The following is a 13,417-nucleotide window of genomic DNA, read 5'->3' on the forward strand; positions in this document are numbered from 1 at the left end:
TGGCCTTGCCCTTCCTGCAGCCCTCCAACAGTGCTAAGCTCCCTCTTGTTCCATGTTTCTGTCCCAGCAGTTCCCGCTGCCTGACAAGCCCATTCTTTCCTCTTCTTTGTCTGGCTAGATCTTATTTGGTCTTCAGGTCTCTTCTGGGACCTCATCTGGGAGAAAGCATTCACTGGGCCCTACCTCAGTCCGCAGGAAGAGGGTGTGTGTGCCCCTAGCACCTGCTGCTTATCCCCACTATTGTGATGGGATTACAATTCCCCCAGATGTGGGCTTCCTGGGGCAGACACTGTGGCTTATTCGTATGGCATCCTCTGAGTCCGATACAGGGCCCAACACAAGAAAACTGGTTGAAAATCGGTCACTGAATATAGTTTTAAGAACACATTTAAAAACACACACACACAGTTATAGTTTTGATTTAATAGACAATCACCTGGCTTACAATTTTACTTCTGTAATTTTATTATATTTTTATAAACAGCAAATCATTACCTCTTACATTAGCTTTTTGTTGCTGTTGTTGTTTACCAACAACTAGCTGATGTTAATACTTTGTATATCAGTTAGAATTAAGTTTGGCTGCACACAACAGAAAATCCTCAAATAATGTTAGCATAACCAAAATAGAAATTTTATCCCAGTTCTGTACAAATTCAAGGACAGGTGGTGTTGGGCTGATGTGTGTCTCACTTCAAATCTTCAGGCATCGATCTTCCAGAGGCTTTGTCCCTATCTCTGTGGTCCGAGATGGAGGCTAGAGTCAAATTCTGGGCAGCAGAGGGGAGGGAAGAACAAAGAAAGGGTGAAGGGCGTGCACCAAGTGTCTTTCCGGAAGTTCTTCTGAAGCTCACATCTAACATTTTTGCCCACGCACTGTTGGGCTGATTTGACCCCCCTTAGCTGCAAGGGAGGCTGAGATACACTGTCTTTGTTTTGCCACGTGTCCAGCTAAAAATTCTATTGGTGTGGAAGAAGAGGACCAGTGAGTATTGGGGCCAGAAAGGGACGGGCCATCCCTGAGTTTTGAAAAGAGATACCGATATGTCAACATCATCATCCAGATGAATCTAGATTTAAAATGTATTCTTCCCAAATCTTAATCTCCTTTGTCGAAAGGTCATGACATTTAGACTCAGGAGTTTTTACAGCAAGCAAGTCATTAAATTTCCAGGGCTTTTCCTCTTGGCAGGTAATGTAAGAAACAAGGGCTACCAATTCGTCCTTAGGATGAGGCTCAGGGATGAGGTGATGGGGTTTGGAAGTGAAGGGTGTAAGTAGAGTAGAGGGCTCAGCAATAATAGAGAAGGAATTGCACAGTGTAACACTCCTACTGGGACCCTGAATCTCACTGGCTGGATTCGTTTTGTGCTGAGTCTTCCCTCTGGCTCTCTGGGGAGTGTTCTATCCCTTCCTTCCTCAAGCCCCTGCAGTTCCTCCCCGGGAAGCTGGAGGTCTCTGTTCCACTACAGGCCACCATGGATGCTGCTTCAGTCCGAGCGCCAGTGGCCGCCCTTCTCCCATTGCCCCAGTGGAGGGGTCGAGCAGAGCAATCTCTGCAACAGGACAGGGTGCATGGGCTGCCTGCTTGGGCTTCTGACAGAGCTTGGGACCCCAGTCTGCACTCCGTAAAGCTGCTCTCACTCATCCCCAGCCTGGTTGTCCTCGTCATCATCAGCCCCTCACCCAGACACCAAGCCCCCTATCCAGTGAGGCTCTCTTTCATTCTCCTTGCCATGCTTCTCTGTGCTTCTCCCTTGCCTGTCTGAGCTTTTTTCCCTCCCTCACAGTCCCTTCCAGTGCTCCTGGAAACCCTTTTTCCTCTTGAGGCTTCATTCTGTTGTTATTCTCCACACCTCACTCACTGTGAATCAGCTTCCCTGAATAACTTCACCCAAAGGTCAGCACTCCATCTCTCTCCCCGAGCTGAGGACCCTGCTCTTGCCTCAGCCCTCCTGCCACTCCCCCTCTGTGGTCGGCTTCCTTTCTTCCCAAAGACTTGACAGAGCCCCCTCACTTTGAGAAAGGGCTCCCTTGTCTTTGCTGCTCTATCCCTTTTCTTTCTTTCATGGCCAAATAGGGAGATAGACAAAAATCCCTCGCCCCTCCCCCATCCCTTGCTTCCCCAGCGCTCCAGCTCAAGTCCCAGTCATCAGGTGGTCTTGGCCACATCTTTGTGAAACTAGGATGTTGACATCATCCATGACCCCCAAACCATGCAGTCAGATAAAGGCATCAGATTCCTTGATTGTAACCTGGCACCATTGTCATTGCCCTTTCATCAAGGTTTTCTCTTGCCTTGTGTCACACTCCATACTCTGGTGCTTTTCTAACCTTTGACAATCACTCCGATCGGTAATCAAACAGCAATGCTAATAGCGAATGCTTAATGAGTGTTTATTTTGTGTCAGGTGGAATAGAGGATGCTTTATACACCTTATTTCATTTAAGCTCTGTATTAACTCTCTGAGGAAGATGTAATTATTATCCCCACTTTATGGATAAGGAAATTGAAGCTTGTAGGATTATGGAGGAAAATGATGTGCCCAGGATGAGGAAGCTGGTCAGAGAGCTGGACTCAAACACAGATTTGTGGAATTTCAAAGCAGTGCTTTATGCCAGTAGAGCACAGTGCTTCTACTTTACCTGTTGTTTCTCTTTTCCTGATTACACCCTAAATATGAGCCTTCCCCAGGGTTCCGCTTTGGACTACCTGCTCTTCAATCTATAGACATTTACTTTCCCAAGGAAGTGCTTGACTTTCACGGGGTGAACTCTCTCGTTTGTTCATTCATTCATTCATTCATTCATTCGTTCGTTCATTCATTCATTTTTACCTATTTATTATGGAACATTTTATTTTTTAAGATTTATTTATTTATTTATTTATTTATTTATTTATTTGAGAAAGAGAGCATGCACATGGCGGGGGGGGGGGGTTGGGGAGGAGGGAGAGAGAGAATCTTAAGCAGGCTCCACACCCAGCACAGAGCCTGACGAGGGGCTCAATCTTGTAACCCTGAGATCATGACCTGAGCCAAATCAAGAGTCTGATGCTTAACCAACTGAGCCACCCAGGGGCCCCTATTATGGAACATCTTAAATGCATGCAAAGGTAGAGAGAATTGTGTGATGATGCCCCCCCCCAGGTATTATCAACCACACCCAATAATCATCCATTTATGGCCACTTCCATTTCATCTGTACCCCACCATTCCCTATGTCCTACTCCCACTGTATTCTTTTGAAGCAAATCTCAGAGACTATATCAGTTCATTTGTAAATATTCCAGTATATATATTTAAATTTAAGGACTCTTTTTTTTTAAGGGCTTACCTACAAAAATACCAATATGTCTAAAAATATCTAATCAGATCAAATTTCCTCAATTGTCTCAGAAAATTTTTTTAAAAGATTTTATTTATTTATTTGACAGAGATAGAGACAGCCAGCTAGAGAGGGAACACAAGCAGGGGGAGTGGGAGAGGAAGAAGCAGGCTCATAGCGGAGGAGCCTGATCCGGGGCTCGATCCCAGAACGCCGGGATCACGCCCTGAGCCGCAGGCAGACGCTTAACCGCTGTGCCATCCAGGCGCCCCTGTCTCAGAAATTTTTTGAAGAGTTGGTTTGTTTAGATCAGGATCCAAATAAAGCCCACAAATTGCACTTGGTTGATGTGGCTTTTTTTTAAAGTCTCTTTTAATCTTTAGATTCTCTTTTCCTCTTTTTTTCCCCCTTGCAATATATTTGTAGAAAACACCAGCTCATTTGTCCTGTGCCATGTCCCACATTCTGGAGTTTGCTGATCACATCCCCAGGGTGTTGTTTAACACATTCATCCCTCCACCCACCCAAGTTTCCAGTAAACTGTAGAGGTGTGATCTGATTCAAGTTGATTTTTTGGCAAGAAGATTTCCTAGGTGAAATGATGCACTTCCATCAGGAATCTCATTCATTTAGATAGCTTCATTCTTTTACCGTCAACTAAATGCTGGATCATTTCACTGGGATACTCTGCCATCATCTCAAAATCAACATTTCTAAAAACAAATATATCTTCCCCCACACAAACTATCCCCCTTGACACCATGTCTGTTTCTGCAGTTTCTACGGTCCTCTTTAATCACTCGGGCTCCAGGTCTCAGAGCCATCTGCCACTTTTCCTCTGCTCTCATACTCAGTTCTCTCTCTATAGAATGTGAACAGCTTTTTCCTTCGATTCTCACACCGATTGCCCTACTACAGGCTTCAGAAATATTACAATATCTTCTCCCTTCCGGTCTCTTTTTCCTCAATTCCACTCGAAACTGCCACTGAATTAACCACCTACTCATCGGCTGCCCCTTACCATGTCCTTCCTAGTTACGAACCTTCAATGGCTACCCATTACTTGAGGAGTAAAGTCTAAACTACTGAGAGTACTCTCACACAGTTTGGTCCCAACCTATATTCCCAGCCCCAGCCCCTACCACCAACAGTTCATCTTGCTTAGCAATACATGTTTTTCTATAGCCATGAAAACCAAGTGACTTGAAAATGTGTAGACCAATGTCATATCTGACATCCTCTTTCAGTGCTGAATATCAGAGAGTCAAATGAACAATTATCCAAGCATGGCAATAAGGCAAAGCTTCTCTCTGAGGATAATTCTGGATTTGTCTCAAGGGACACCTGTGATCCCATGCTAAGGGAAGGGGAAATTGCCTGTCACTCTAGCAAAACACCACTTGCTAGCTTTCTCAGCCTTCCTAATAAGATGTTCACACTTCTACCTATTGTCTGGTCTTAAAACATGTGACTGGCCATCGACCAGTAATACAGAATGCCAGCCACTTAGACTCTGTCCTCTGTCACCTGTTCTCTGACTCTAATTAAAAGTCAAACACACAACCCCCCCTACACACACACACACACACACACACACACACACCACAGAGAACTCCCTGCTGAGAGGATAGTCAGATAAAATTCCTCAGGAGACATGATAGTCATCCACTCTTTCAAGAACTTTCTTAAGGTAGACCACTGAACACCTACATCCTGGATGACCTTCAACCAAGATGCTCCTGGTCCTTACCCTGGATCCTGCTTGGGGCCATGACTCACTGTCTCCTATGTGAATTCTCATGTGACACTTACTTACCATTTTTTTAATGATTGTATTCATTTATTTGAGAGAGAGAGAGCATGTGCGAGCAGAGGGAGGATCAGAGGGAGAGAGAGAGGGAGAAGCAGGCTCCCTGTAGAACACTGAGCCTGAAGTGGGGCTCGATCCCAGGACCCTCAGTTTATGACCTGAGCCGAAGTCAGACGCTTAACCGCTTAACCAACTAAGCCGTCAGGCGCCCCACTGTCTTATAAAATTCTGGTACTCAGAAAGCTGCTATGCCTCCTTCTTTACATAACAAAACCCATGTATTTATGGTTTTCCTTCTATACCCTGGCCATCTAGAGGCACAGATACAATTGCAAAGCTTCCTATGTGGTTACTTCTCTTGGTTAAAAATTTGGTATTTTCCACTAGGTCCTGATCTCAGTTTCTATTTCCACTTTAATAATTTTGTGTTGTTTTTCACCTTATAAATGTCTTAAAACGCATGTTGAAAAGAGCCAGTGTGTATACGTTAAGTAAATAAAATACTGCTACATTCCTCCACCCAGGCAAAGGTCAACTGACTGACTTCATAGACTCTAAGTTTGCTTATTGTTTGCCTTCTCTTTGGAACGCCCCCTCCCACCCACCACTGCTCCCTTCACCTACAGCCTGCCCGTCGGCCCATCTCCCTTGAAGGACCACTCCACTTCCATGAACCGTCCTGACTGTCCCAGCCTAGAGCCAGCCTTCCTTCCTCTGAGAGCCTTTCATGTTGTTTAGACACTATTCATTTACCGCTTCCCATACTCTGTCTTCTATTATTAGTTTTAGAAACATTTTTTTAATTGCAAGTAATATGTGCACACAGTCAAAAACTTAGACTGTACCAGAGAGGTTGCCCAGGAAAAAGGTATTCTGTCCTCCACAGCTGCCTGAGAGGCAACCACGACTGTTAGTTCTTTGTGCTATCATTGCAGACACATCTATGCATTTACACACACACATGCACAAATACACGTATATGTACATACATATGTACATACACATATACGTGTGTGTGTGCACTTACAAATTCTTTTTTTTTAAAGATGTTGTTTATTTATTTGACAGAGACAGCCAGCGACAGAGGGAACACAAGCAGGGGGAGTGGGAGAGGAAGAAGCAGGCTCATAGCGGAGGAGCCTGACGTGGGGCTGATTCCAGAACGCCGGGATCACGCCCTGAGCCGAAGGCAGATGCTTAACGACTGAGCCACCCAGGTGCCCCCACTTACAAATTCTTTGGTCCTTTCCCCCCCAACTATGAACATACCATTTACATTCTTCTCCATCTAGACCTTTTTCTCCCCGTATAACAGTATAGCTTGAAGATTATAGCACGTAGTACAAAAATATATACCTTATTCTAATCCCTAAGTGGCTTCCACTGTAAAGATAAAGCATAATTTATTTGATTAGTGAGATCATCATGGCCCATATCTCTGACTAAATGTCCTCTCTCTGAAGGCAATGGAGGGGATATGTCCACATTTAATATATTCTTCCACAAATACCATAGGAAAAGCTTAACCAATAACTGATTGTCAATTTTTATCAGTAAATGGTAAAGTAGCAAGCAATCCTATTTTACAAAAATATTTAACTTGAAAGAGTCTGATAGCATTATCCCATCAACCATCTCTGCCTTCCACTAAAATGTTCCATGTTGTGGTAGACTTTTGCTGTTATCTGCAGCATGTTTTGGAAAGGTCTGACCTTGAGGCATACTAAGCTTCAGCTCCTGAAGAGAAGGGCTGGGTGTGCCTGATTATGTGGCAGTGGCTTTCAGGGAAGGCTTCCAGCCAAACTCCCACGTTCCGAGACAGGAGCAGGGAATCTGCACGGCCGAGTGAAAGAGAACCACTCCAAGGAGAGAGCACAGCCATACACGAGGAGGCCAGCCTCAGTTCTGCTCACAGGAGATGAGGCTTAACCGTGGAGTAGGCAAAGGGACAGGGGAGCTGGTGGGAACTGGTCTCAGGGAAGGAGTTGTTACAGAGTGCCAGGACCTTGGTTGAATGGGTCCTAGTCTTAAAAAAGATGAGGTCACACCCACGTTGATAGCAGTGTTATTCACAGTAGCTACAAGGTGGAAGCAGTCCACGTTTCCATTAACAGATGAATGGATAAGGAAAACGTGGCACATACTACAATGGAATATTATTTAGTCTTAAAAAGGAAGGATATTCAACACATGCCATGACATGGATGAACTTTGAAAACATGTGATAAGTAAAATAAGCCAGATATAAAAGGACAAGTATTACATGATTCCCTTTACCTGGGGTACCTAGATTTGGTAAATTGACAGAACAGAGAGTGCCAGGGGCTGGAGGGAGGGCAGAATGGGGAGTTAATGTTTACTGGGTATAGAGTTTCCATTTAGGGTGACAAAAAAGTCCTAGAGATGGATAATAGTAATACTTGCACAACATTGTGAATGAACTTCATGCCACTGGCTTGGACACTTAAAACTGGTTTCTTATTTTTTATTTTATTTTATTTTATTTTTTTATTTTTTAGAGATGGGGAGATAGGAGGGATGGGCAGAGGGAGAGAGAGAATCTCAATCAGGCTCCACAGCCAGCATGGAGCCTGGTGCAGAGCTCCATCTCACACACTGGAGATGGGGACCTGAGCTAAAACCAAAAGCCAGATGCTTCACCAACTGAGGCACCCAGGCACCCCAGAATTCATTCATTCTTGTGCTACGGCCTCAATCTGCACCATCTCTGAGCCCGCATGTACTATTTTACCCTTGATGAGTCAGGTCTGGTAATGATACATTTTCTTTTCCTGAGAGAGGTAATAAACGAATAGGCTGGTGGTGAAACGTGTGAAATTGTACTTAAGCGACTTTAGACCCGGGTGACTTCGGAGCGACTCAAGGGCTGTGGCTTGTGAGGGCCCCACCACGGAACCATGAGGACGGGAACAGGAATGGGATGGTGTGCGCCTGCGCATCCAGTCGGCATCTGTCCTGTTGATCCCATGAAGCTCTTCTACCTTGTGGCCTGAAGTTACAGCAGCTTACACCGCGGAGAAACTCCACAGAGGAGCTTAGGAGATGGGTTCATACGAATTCTTGCTAGCTCTCTAAATGAAAAGCCCCAGTATAGCAGCTCGATCATATTATAAACGCATTAGAAACATATTAAAAAGTAATTACTTTGGAGGAAGTTAACTATGTTAAAATACAAATTAAGATAAAATTAGGAATGTTTCTCTTTTCAGATTCAAGTACACAGACTCTCTTTTAAAAATTAGCTTTGCCTTTGTGTACCCAGTCATCCCAGCCCCTTAACTGTCACCCTCTTTCCATGAGCGTTTGTCGCTGGCCTCCTACGTGCCAGACACTGTCCTAGGTGCTGGTACTGAGCCGACCTCTCCCGCATCCGAGGGGTGGACTGGATACGTGAGTCCCTGCGACCGCCACATTTCAACGTGGAGCAGCGAGGCAGAAAGTAGTAGTGATTCCACCCAGGAGAAGGGATTAACCGTCATTGGTTGTCCAATTCTCAAGAGCGTCCAATCCGGAGCTGCAGCCTAAGGCAAGATGTTGTGACGGGGTACAGATTCGTCTGTCAAATGTGACTTTGCCGCTTTAAGAAAGCAGAGGAGGGGCGCCTGGGTGGCACAGCGGTTAAGCGTCTACCTTCGGCTCAGGGCGTGATCCCGGCGTTCTGGGATCGAGCCCCACATCAGGCTCCTCCGCTATGAGCCTGCTTCTTCCTCTCCCGCTCCCCCTGCTCGCTGGCTGTCTCTCTCTCTGTCAAATAAATAAAATCTTAAAAAAAAAAAAAAAAAAAAAAAAAGAAAGCAGAGGAAAGGGCAAGCAATCGGCTGTAAAGGAGTTCAGCCTGAAGTGGCTCATGGGAAAGGCAAGTAGTCTTTGGGCAGTTATCAGATTTCTGTTTGGGGAAAAAACACTGAGCAGGGGTTTAGGAGGCCTGGGTTTGGATCCCACCTTTGTGTTTCACAACAGGGCAATCTCTCAAGCCTCTGATTCTTCATCTGTAAAAGAGGCTTGTGTGTACGTGACCCGCAAAACCCATATCTTATATTCTATCTACTGTGAATATTTTGACCACGGAGGAAGAAGCCTGGAGGACCGTGTGCTGGCGATAGTTATTGGCAAGTATCTAAATCAGAGTTGAATGTAGGAGTATCAGGAGATCTGGCTCATGAGATACAGAATTAGGTGACCTTAAAGTATGACCTGTTCTCATTTTATATATCGAAGTACATCTGAGTTTGACATAGTTTAGCCTAGAACTGTCTAAGTACTTGCAGCAAAAGTTATGTCCCACTGTCTGACATTGACACCACTGAGGTCACCAGAACAGAAACAACACTCCAGGCTTTGGCCTGGTTAACACTGGAATCCAACCAAATGGGCCAACCAGCCACCCAGAGCCTTAAGGAAACAGAAGGAAGAGGAGACATACTTCGTTATTTCTTTGTTGTCGTGAACATGTCTATTCCCCAAAAAAGAAGTTGCAATGGCCCGAAATCGCCACCTATCACATTATTTCATATACAACTCATGTCCCACCTTTAAAGAAAGGACCCAAGACTGTGGCTACTTCGTGACTCCAGGTAACAGCACAAGCTGTTCTGGCATGGCTCCGGGGATCCTACTTTGACTACGCTGCCAGTGATCCTTCAGGGTCCCCATAGAAGAGCATGACTCCCTTGGGTGAACCTGGCAATTTGTACTCCTTTTCTCCAGGGGTGAGCATCACTTAAGTTTCGTAACAACTTAGTGCTACTACAATCTCAGCTCAGGACTCAATAAGAGTCCTTTTACTTTCTTTTTGCAGCTTCTTTCTTCCCCGTAAGGGACTATTCCAAAACTTGACCTCTTTCCTCAAATCTCTTGACCTTCCTTGAACATTTCGGTCTCAGTAAATGATTAGCCACTGAATTAATAAGAAAAACAGAAGCTACTATAAGTGAATTTGCTTAACTTTCTGTCATCTCTCCCTGCCCCAACCTAGGAACTGATTGCCGTTTTCGCCCGCCTTTCTTGGGTTCCAGAAAGCCAGGTGTCTTTTCTGTGGTCCACCCAGGGCTTGATGACATCCTCCTCCCCTTGAGCCTCACTCCCTGATGTGGTTGCCCACTCCCGTCAGCTCCTCTCTCCTACTCTACAGGAATCTCTTATCATCCCGATGGTTGCTTTTGTTTTGTTTTGTTTTTTTAAAGCCTGCTATCCTCTCTTTGATGTGAGGTCTCCTCTAGCTGCTATCCCATTGCTCTTCATTTCATGACTACACTACTACTAACAGTTTGAAGTCTACACGGACTGCTTACACTTCCTCACCTCCCATTAACTTTCCCACCCCTCTGCAATCTAGCTTTTGCCCTCAACACTCAAAACTGAAAAGGTTAACAAAGACCAAATCCAATGAACGCTTTTCCTTCCTTTCCTACATGCTCTCTCTGTGACATTTGACTTGTTGCTCCTTTCCTTCTAGAAACTCTCCTCTCTTGAGGTCTTGTTTTTCCTTTCAGATTGATCTTTGTGAGTTGTCTTCAGTGGCTTCTTTTCGGATGGCTCCCTTTATTATTTTTTTCTGCCTGTCTCCTAACATGTGTTTCACATGGATAAGTAATGCTCCCCAGTGAATTACTCCTCAGGGTGGCCAGGCAATTTCCCACTTTCCTTCTCCTGTCACATTGATTCTGGGCTTGACCCCATGACTTGCTTTGGCCCGTGGGACATCAGTAAGCGCAAAGCCAGCAGAGGCTTGATAGGTGCTTGTGTTTTGGGGCTTGCCTTCTTAGAACACTCCTCAGAGACTGCCATGTCATCTGGATGACTAAGATAAAGACCAAGTGGAGAGACAGAAAGATCTACCCCAGGTTTTCCAACTGAGCCCAACCCCCAGTCAAACCACCAGATGAATAATAAATTTTTGGTTTAAGCCACTACTTTTTGGGGTGGTTTGATACACAGTGATAAATAACTGAGAAAACACGGTGTTTTAAGTGTTCCTGTTAGCCTGCTTTGTCCTATGTTGCTTGTCTTTCTGAACAGTGCTGTCCATGCTAAAGGATTTAAGTACCATTCATACTTCATGTTTCTTACACCTACATTTCTAGACCAGATTAGTCTTCTACATTCTCATCTCTTACTGAATGGGCACCCCCACTTGAATATTCCACAGGTCACCTCAAATTCTCACACCAAAGCACTATGTTCTACAGACTGCTCCTACCTCTTATTCTTTATCTTGGTTAATGATGCAACCAGTTACCAGTTACTCAAGGATGACACTTAGAAGTGAATCTTCACCCTTAGTTTTCATTCACTTACCAATAATCAATCATTTACCAAATCTTATCAAATATGTCACCTAAATATCTCTTGCATTTATTCCTTTATCTCCATCTTGAAAGCTGCCTTGGTCAAGGCCTTTGCCGTGTTGTACTTTGACCATCAGCAATGTCTCTTCATTGTCTCCTGCCCCGAGGATTGGCGCACCCAGCCAACACATCATGTTTGTCCTGATCATTTTCCTGCTGACAGTCCTTCAGCGGCTTCTCACCACCTATGGAATAAAGATTTCTGAATAGGCTACAATACTCCCCAATCTGGCTCTACCTATATGTCCAACCTCATTTCCTGTCTTATCCCTGTTTATGCTGTGCTTGTGCCAAATTACTTGCAGTGCTGACACTAGCCATCTGCCCAGTAGATGTCCCGGACAGTTTTCCTCCCTGGTGTACCTCCCCAGCCCTGCCATCTGCAGAGTCCTTGAAGACCCAGTTTAAATGTCACATCCTCTGTAAGCCTCCCCTGCCTCTCTGCGCAGAAGCAAAATTAGTTGTCCCTTCTTCTGCTACCATTATACCCAGTAATACCACTGTTGTACGCATTTGAATTGTAACGACATGCTTAAATATGTGTCATGCCTGATACATTCAGAGAACTCCTCTAGGGCAGGGGTTTGCTTTATTTCTGTTTTTGCAGCACCCAAAGCAAGCGTTCGATCGCTGTTGAATTAAACACTATATTTTCCCACTTTAAATGTCTTGTAAAAGAATTGAATTATAATTGGCTAAGTTAGCACTATGGATTTTCATTTGTTAGTCTAGAAATGGAGACGGGAGACTTAGATATGGCCCCATATTATTGAGGGTAAGTTCAGTGACGACAAGTCACCCAATATTGGAGCTGGTAACTGAGGGGAGACGAGATGAAGTGGCTCTTTCCAGAATGGCAGCAGGGCCACACTGGAACCACGGCCTTCACACTCCCCACTCGTGCTCCTTCCAGAAAGAGCACTGCCTTCCTCCACCACAGGGCGGAGTGGTTCTTCAGTTCTGCCTTGTCTTCCCTATGGGATGATGGCCCAGGTGACAAGCATCTAGTAACTTCTTGAGTCTGAAGGGTACAAAGAAGTAGTTCATAATTGCTTTTATATCTTTGCTGTTCTTGTCTTATGGGGGCCACCTCACTTTTCTCCCTGCTTTGGGTCTAGTTCCCCACATTCTGCACCTTAGCACAGAGATCTTTTTAAGTACAGGTCTGACTTGTCACTCTCTTGCTGGGCTCATCAGTAATGCCAAAACCTTTGGGGGTGACATCTAGAGCTCTCCTTGGCCATATCTACTTCTCCAGTCTAATCTGCTACCTCCTCCCACCCCCACCATGTATACAAGTATGTAAGCATTTACAGAGCACCTTCTATATGGAAGGCTCTAGGCCAACGAGGGATGCTAAAAGACAAGGCATAGTCCTTGCCCCCAACTAGCCCACAACCCAATGACAGAGTTGGATAGCAATTAATTAGAATCCACTGTAAACCAGTACTGATGCAGAGAGGCACTTTTGGGAGAACAAAAGGACAGCCAACCCATTCTGGAAGGAGCAGAGAAGACAGAAGAGGAAGACTGGCTCACCCTCCATGTTCCACTCAGTATGGAATCACTTGCAGTAACAAGGGCTCACCAGGCTTTAAAACCACCGGACCACTTTGTTGTCTGTAGGGAATGCCTCCCACCTTCCTTGTTCAGATTAACTCCTGTGCTTACTCGAGACCCAGATCGAGCCTCCCTTCTTCTAGGAAACCCGCTCTGCTGTCTCAGGCAGCAAAAATCACTTCTTTCTTTACATTGCTGCAAACCATGAGCTCCTTGAGGATGGGGAGGTAGCCATGTCCTCCAAGGCTAATAGTCTGGCACATGCTAGGTACGCAACAAATGTTAGCTGAAAGAACGTAGGCATTCAATACAATGTTTGCTAAACCTTAGCTAAACATGCTATCTTTGGGAG

Source organism: Ursus arctos, unplaced genomic scaffold (genome assembly GCF_023065955.2).
Source record: "Ursus arctos isolate Adak ecotype North America unplaced genomic scaffold, UrsArc2.0 scaffold_6, whole genome shotgun sequence".
In the NCBI taxonomy this organism is placed as follows: domain Eukaryota; kingdom Metazoa; phylum Chordata; class Mammalia; order Carnivora; family Ursidae; genus Ursus; species Ursus arctos.